Genomic DNA, 6,000 nt, shown 5'->3' with positions numbered 1-6,000 from the left:
TGTACATGAGTGTGGCTACCAGCCTAAATCCGCCTCGGTCCACGGGCAGTATGTGCAACTAAACATATTTTTCATGGCTAGTTTTGTTTGGGAAATCGGTATTTTATACTGCTGGAGAAGACCAGGCATGATCGGCAAATGCTGTTTGGAAATGTTCGCGTTGTGTGTTGTTTTCCGTGTTATTTTCTCCCCACCACCTCTAGCCGGCACTCGTGTCAACGCTTTGTGCCCGAAGACGTTCCCCGCCCCCAGCCCTGCAGCTCAGGGGCTTTGTTTTTTTTGAGAGGCGATATACGTTTTAATGCATGTCCGCAGACTAGTGTGTGCCCATGGTAAACCTCCAAACTGCTTTGAAAGCTCCTTCAAGGCAAAATCAGGTGACCCAGATATACCAAACTACCAAGTGTAACCTAAGTTCTCATGATTGCCTGGTTATCTTGCACTTTTTAGTTGAGATTTGCCCTGTGTTTCACAAGAGCACTTTAAAAACTGTTAGTTCACCTGGAAAAGAGTTAAACTTGTGGTTTTTATTTATATTTATACTTATATTTATATTTATACAATATATATATTTATATATATATATATTTAGCCAGTCCCAAATGGTAGTTACGGCCATTATGATAACGTTTATTGCAAATGTTAAGGTTATTAACATTTCTCGGTTTGCAAGGTTCCATTTTCTGGGAAGCATTTTGGTGTCTTGTCAGTTCCTCAGCTCTGCAGAGCCCTGACTCTGCTGCTGGGTGCACAGGTACCCAGGGCACTCACCTTGCTGGGTGTTGGGCGCCTCCTCCTTTTCCATAACTTGCCTTTCATTAGCAGCCTTGGAGTTGTGGTATAGAGCTAGAAATTAAAGCCTTCATAAATACATTTGAATATGCAAATTGCGATCTGAAATCTTTAAAGGCAGAAGTAAGATTAATGTTTATATTATTAGGTCTGTAATACGACTACAACTTAACAGCTTAAAAGAAAGTCTGTTCATTGGTATTGCATTTAGCTTTATCAGTCCTGATTAATACATAACGGGGGAAGGGGGTTATTTGCTGATCTTTGAAATTCATCACTGTCTAACAAAAACATTGGGACACTTATTAATTTGTATCAGAATCATCAGTTACAAATAACTCATCACATCTACGCATTTAAGAATGCCAGCTGACTGACCCTGATCAGAATGATTTATTGTATTACATTTTTTATCTACACGTTTACATTTATTTTTGCGTTTCTGTAAGAGGAGGTTACCCCTCAAGTAGGTAACCGCGTTGAGCGTTGATTTTGAATCGTATTTAAAAACAGGCCATGAAAATATTTAAATGCGTTAATTCCGGGAAAGGAGAAACAACCGCGTGTTTCAGCTCTTCGCCCGCGTTCCCTCTGCGGCCGCACCGGCAGCTGCCCCCGCCGGCTCCGCTCGCACCGGGAGCAGCGCGGCCCCGCGGGGCGGGCCCGGCCCGGGCGCCCCCGGCCAATGCGGCGCCGCGATCCCTCGCGCCGCCGGGGAGCGCCCAATGGCGGCGGCCCCGCGCTGCCGCTGCCCCGGGGGGGCGGGCCCGGGCCGCCCCGCCGCCTCCCCTCCCCTCAGCGCGCTGTCCGCCAGCGCGGGCGGCGGCACCGTTGCCCCGCGGAGCGCTCGGGCCGCCGGCGGCAGGTATGTCCGAGAGCTGACGGGGGCCGGGGGGCGGCCGCGGAGCCGGCAGCGAGCGCGGGCCGGGGCCAGCTGCGTGCCCGGAGCCGGCCGGCCGCCGCGGGGAGGAGGGTGCGTGTCCCCGCACTCTCGCTGGCGGCTGGGGAAGGGCAGCGCGTCTGCGGGCAGCGCTACCGCAGCGGCGGGCTGAGGATACCCAGAAACAGGAGCCGGGGAAACTGGAGCCCAAGGCAGGTGGTCCTGCTGGCGGAGCTGGAGCTGCTGCCTTCCCCTCGGTACGTTCGCTGCAGCTTTTCCTTCTCTGCGGCTCGGCCCGAGGGGTCGTCCCCAGGTGCAGCCCCGGCGGGGCTGAAGTTTCCCCTCCGTCCTCCAGCCCCAGTCCCTGGCCGGGGCTCTTGGCACCACTCCCAGCCGGAACCACCGGGACCGTGTTTCAAACTGGCCCTCCTTGGTCCTTACACCCTTCTTGCTGGCTGTTTATCATGACGGTTGGTTGTGACAGGCATCCTAGCAACCCCCCAGCCATCTCCTCCCAAATGAGTGCGCTCCTCTGTTAGCTGGGATAATGCACGCTGTGTTCCCGTGCGAGCACCAGCGGCTGCGGAAGGGTTAATGAGTCATTAACAGCATGTGGAAGCTGCTTGTATCCACCTACCCCTCAGCTGCTCTGTGCAATTACTCATGTTTTGGATTTTTCCTTTCTTGAGTCTGCCGAATTGTGCTGGTTTTGAAATGTTTTTCTGTGGTTAAGATACTGAAAGGCAAAGAGAAATCACCACTCATCTTTCTGTCGTCTCACTTGAATACACTACATAAATTATAGGTTAAAAAAACTCAAATTATCTATTTCCATGCAGTGCGGATTTTCTGTGTTGATGTATGACCACACAGCCCCTTCCCTGCACATTTGTGTAGCTCATGTGTTTAATATCCTTTCTGTACTGTACCTCCACTTCTCGTTAGATGTTGTGTTGACTAATTGGCCATAATAATTTTTTCTGATTCTTGTCCCATGTTTTAATCCTTTTTGAGACTTCAGTTTTTCAGAGAGAAACAAGTTTAAAAAAATGCACGATTGCTTGACTAAAGCAGGTGATGCTTTACAGCTCACATCTTCCTGTACTTAGTTGGGCCTTTCGCTGAGAATTAGCCTTAGAACAACCTCACGTTATTGGCTTGAGGGTATTTTTAGTATTGTCAAGGCAGAAATTTGGCAAACATTTTCTTTCTTACTTGTGAATCAGCTATGAACCATTCTTGTCTTCTGTGAAACGTGTGTTTTATAAACTTACTCGTTTGGGCAAGTAAATTTCAAACAACCAGTTGATTGCAAAATGCTTATGTTCACTCATTGTGGCATGTGACTGATTTCTTTTTTTTGTTTTCTCTGCCAAGATGACTGAAACATACCTTGTGTTACACAGACGAGTGAGATCTGGACTTTGCCTTGCGATTTTCCAGATGAACAGGTTTATATTATCTAATGAAGTTTCTGTTATCACAAATAAGCCTGAAGAGCAGTTTCCTGGTCTCCAGTGAGATGTATTATATGGGTTTATGCAATGCATAGGACTTTCCTAAGCCTGTAGTTTCCAAATGGCTAGGTTCCCTCTTCTCCAATAAGTTTTTGATTGATTATAACATAAAGTGGTATTTGCTATGAATTACATTTAATCTATTATATCATGCTTTTTTCAGGTATACATTTCTGTATAACATTAAAGGCTTTTCATTATATTCCTATGGAGATCTCAAGCACAAAGCAAGTAGCAATAACTCCCAAGCAGACCTAACCTACCTTTTTCCACAGATATAGGAATACAGCTGGCAACTTTAGTGATGGCTGTTCTTTTGTAATTGTAGCTTTTAAATTATTTTTAAAATATTAATACTGTCAAGAGCATGACCATTAAACTTCTCAATAAGAGAAAAGCTCAGATTTTTGTTTTCTCTCACAAGTTGCACTATATTACAGTTTTGACTAGTTATCCTCTCTTATGATTCATGAGTTAGCAACATAGTTTGGTCTTTAACTGCAGGTCTCTCCTTTACATGAGCTGCTTTGATACCCCATTACGTCAGTTGCATAATTAGTACCCTGCTCTGAGGTTGGTTTAGGCAACAGCCCAAGGGACACAAGGTTAAAAAGCAACAGCTACATCTCAGCAGTGGCCAGCTCCCCATCTTGAGCCCTTGGTTTGCTGCCTTCCCAGCTTTCTTGTTGAGAACTGGCAGCTGGTACAGTTGCCTGGTTGAGAAACCCAGACTGTGTGGGGGTTAAAACCATATTGTGAGTGGGCTAAATACATTATGTTTATAGAGTTCTTGATTTTCAGCTGTCTCAAGTCTGGCATCAGCAAATGAAGATGAGAAATGGTATTTATGCATGTTACAAGTCTCTCAAGATGTTGTGCTCTGCAAGGCTTCTGTTGCCCTTGTAGAAGAGATGGCTTTTCCAGTCAGTGAGGCAGTTGCCGAGGTGGCAGCAGCTACAAGATCACAGCTTGTAGATCTCCTGCTCTGATACACTGCTTCTGTTAGTAACGTGTCCTCCTGCAGCTTTTAACCCAAGTATTGCACTTAGGCTTTGTGCAGAGCACCTGTCAATGCTTTTTTGCCAATCAGCTAACAAAATAAGAGAATTTTAAATTGTTGAAAAGCCCTGTTCCTAAGGGCAGGCAGAAAGTAATGGTTTTGGCCTCAGTCAGAAGCTTTTCAACAGCATGTTAGCTTTCTCTTTGATAGTAGAAGGAAAAAAAAAAAAACAGGAAATAAGCTATAGATCTATAAGGATTTATGTGATAGAAGCAATCTTCTAATGTGATCTTGGCTATCCAAAAGTTGGGTGTATCTAATCTAATTGCTTAAGCTGCCTCTGCAGTCAGCAAGGAAAGAGAGCCTTCAGAAGGCAATCCTTGGGCAATCTCTGTCTGCACTATTAGTTGCATTATAAAAATGAAAATCTGTAAAGTGCTTAATGGCAAAACCAGATTTCTTTTTTTGTCCTCTGATTTCTTAATGCATTTTCTTAGGAGTCTAACCATGCTGAATGGTTTCTTAAAGAGTTGCAAGTTCTGCTAGTGAATGTAATAACTTCCAAGTGGTTAACCTCAAGGAAGGAATGACTATCTCTGTATGCGTTGGGTATGAGCATGTGTTGTCTTCAGGATTATGGCTCTACTAGTGATCAGATGAATTTGAGTCCTTTGAAGTACAACTAGAAGCCTTATAGCTCAGCTCATACATCTGCAGTCATTAGGGGTTAAATATTTGCTTCTTGTAGAGAGTGAAAGTTTTGACAGGATCTCAAGTAGGGCCAGAGATCCATCTGAAGGTGTCTGTATGGGTAAGATTGCTTCTCAGGTAGGGGTTACAAATGCCCTATTGACTTCTGTGGTCAGTTTTCACTGTTTGTCTTTTAAATGTACAAATAAGGTGACGAGTGCGGAAGGTCCTATTTCTTCCATAATTTAAGGGCATAAAATTTCAGAGATCGAGACTGAAAAAACCTGGGAAAGTGCGGTCCTGTGGAGACACCAGGGGCAAGCATTGGTGTTCCCTTCTTTTCTGAAAAACTACGTCTGCAAATATGTTAGCGGATTAGTTAGGACAGGAATGCGCTTTTGAAATGAATGTCCTGATCGTCTGCAATTATTGCACTTCAGTTTGCATGGCAGAGCACATAAACTGGTTTTGTTTGGTTTCTTTGAGCCAGACCTCCAGGCACTCATTGAATGTGCTCCAAGTGCTAATGCAAATTAAGTCCACAGGGTCAGATTAGAGATAATTGGAAGTAAAAAGCCACAAAAAAGTAGTGTGAAAGCTGTGCCCTTAATGCCAAGTATTTCAGTCTATGGCTCTGCTCCTATTGATGAGGCTTTACAGTGCTTGATAGTCTAAACTTAGGATATAGCATCTGGAGCAACTTGTTTTCAGTTAATTAAATATAACATAATCCTAAGTATGTATTTACAGAAAAATATGAGGGAAAATACAAACGTGATAGCCTAATGTTAAAAAAGTTAAGAGAAGACATCAATGCATGTGTCCCTTAGATAGCTATAGAAACAAATAGTGCTTTATTAGTAGAAAATAGTGTTGTTGGAAGATGGTTACTGAAATGTGTAGGTTTCTCAAACATCAATTCAGTAGATATACAGTTGGTGAAAGGGAGCCTTAAAATTAAAGAGCTTTTGCCCTCACCCATCCTGAAAATCCTTCAATAGGTAATTTTCTGATAGTAAATTATTTCCTAAAATGTTGAAAATACTTTCTCAGCAGTGATATACTGAAGTTTATCAGTCCACTGCAGTGACATGTCTAGAAATAAGTACAACACTTTCTTG

The 6,000-nt window shown here is 44.0% G+C and overlaps 1 protein-coding gene across 2 annotated transcripts in view; it reads left to right on the top strand.

Moving 5' to 3' along the window:
- The first annotated feature begins 1,575 nt into the window (after nucleotides 1-1,575).
- Nucleotides 1,576-6,000, top strand: part of STON2 (stonin 2) — a 79,082-nt gene continuing 74,657 nt past the window's right edge. Inside the window, exon 1 of one of the 2 annotated variants that reach the window (XM_065838037.2) lies at nucleotides 1,576-1,657. The gene's annotated coding sequence lies outside the window, so the exon portion shown is untranslated. Of the gene's footprint in view, nucleotides 1,658-1,751; nucleotides 1,930-6,000 lie in introns of those variants that run through there. The other variant, XM_065838038.2, reaches the window with a different exon arrangement.

The sequence above is a fragment of the Patagioenas fasciata genome, chromosome 5, assembly GCF_037038585.1.
Source record: "Patagioenas fasciata isolate bPatFas1 chromosome 5, bPatFas1.hap1, whole genome shotgun sequence".
In the NCBI taxonomy this organism is placed as follows: Eukaryota; Metazoa; Chordata; class Aves; order Columbiformes; family Columbidae; genus Patagioenas; species Patagioenas fasciata.
Note: the sequence above shows the minus strand (reverse complement) of the source record. Positions and strands in the feature narration are given on the sequence as shown.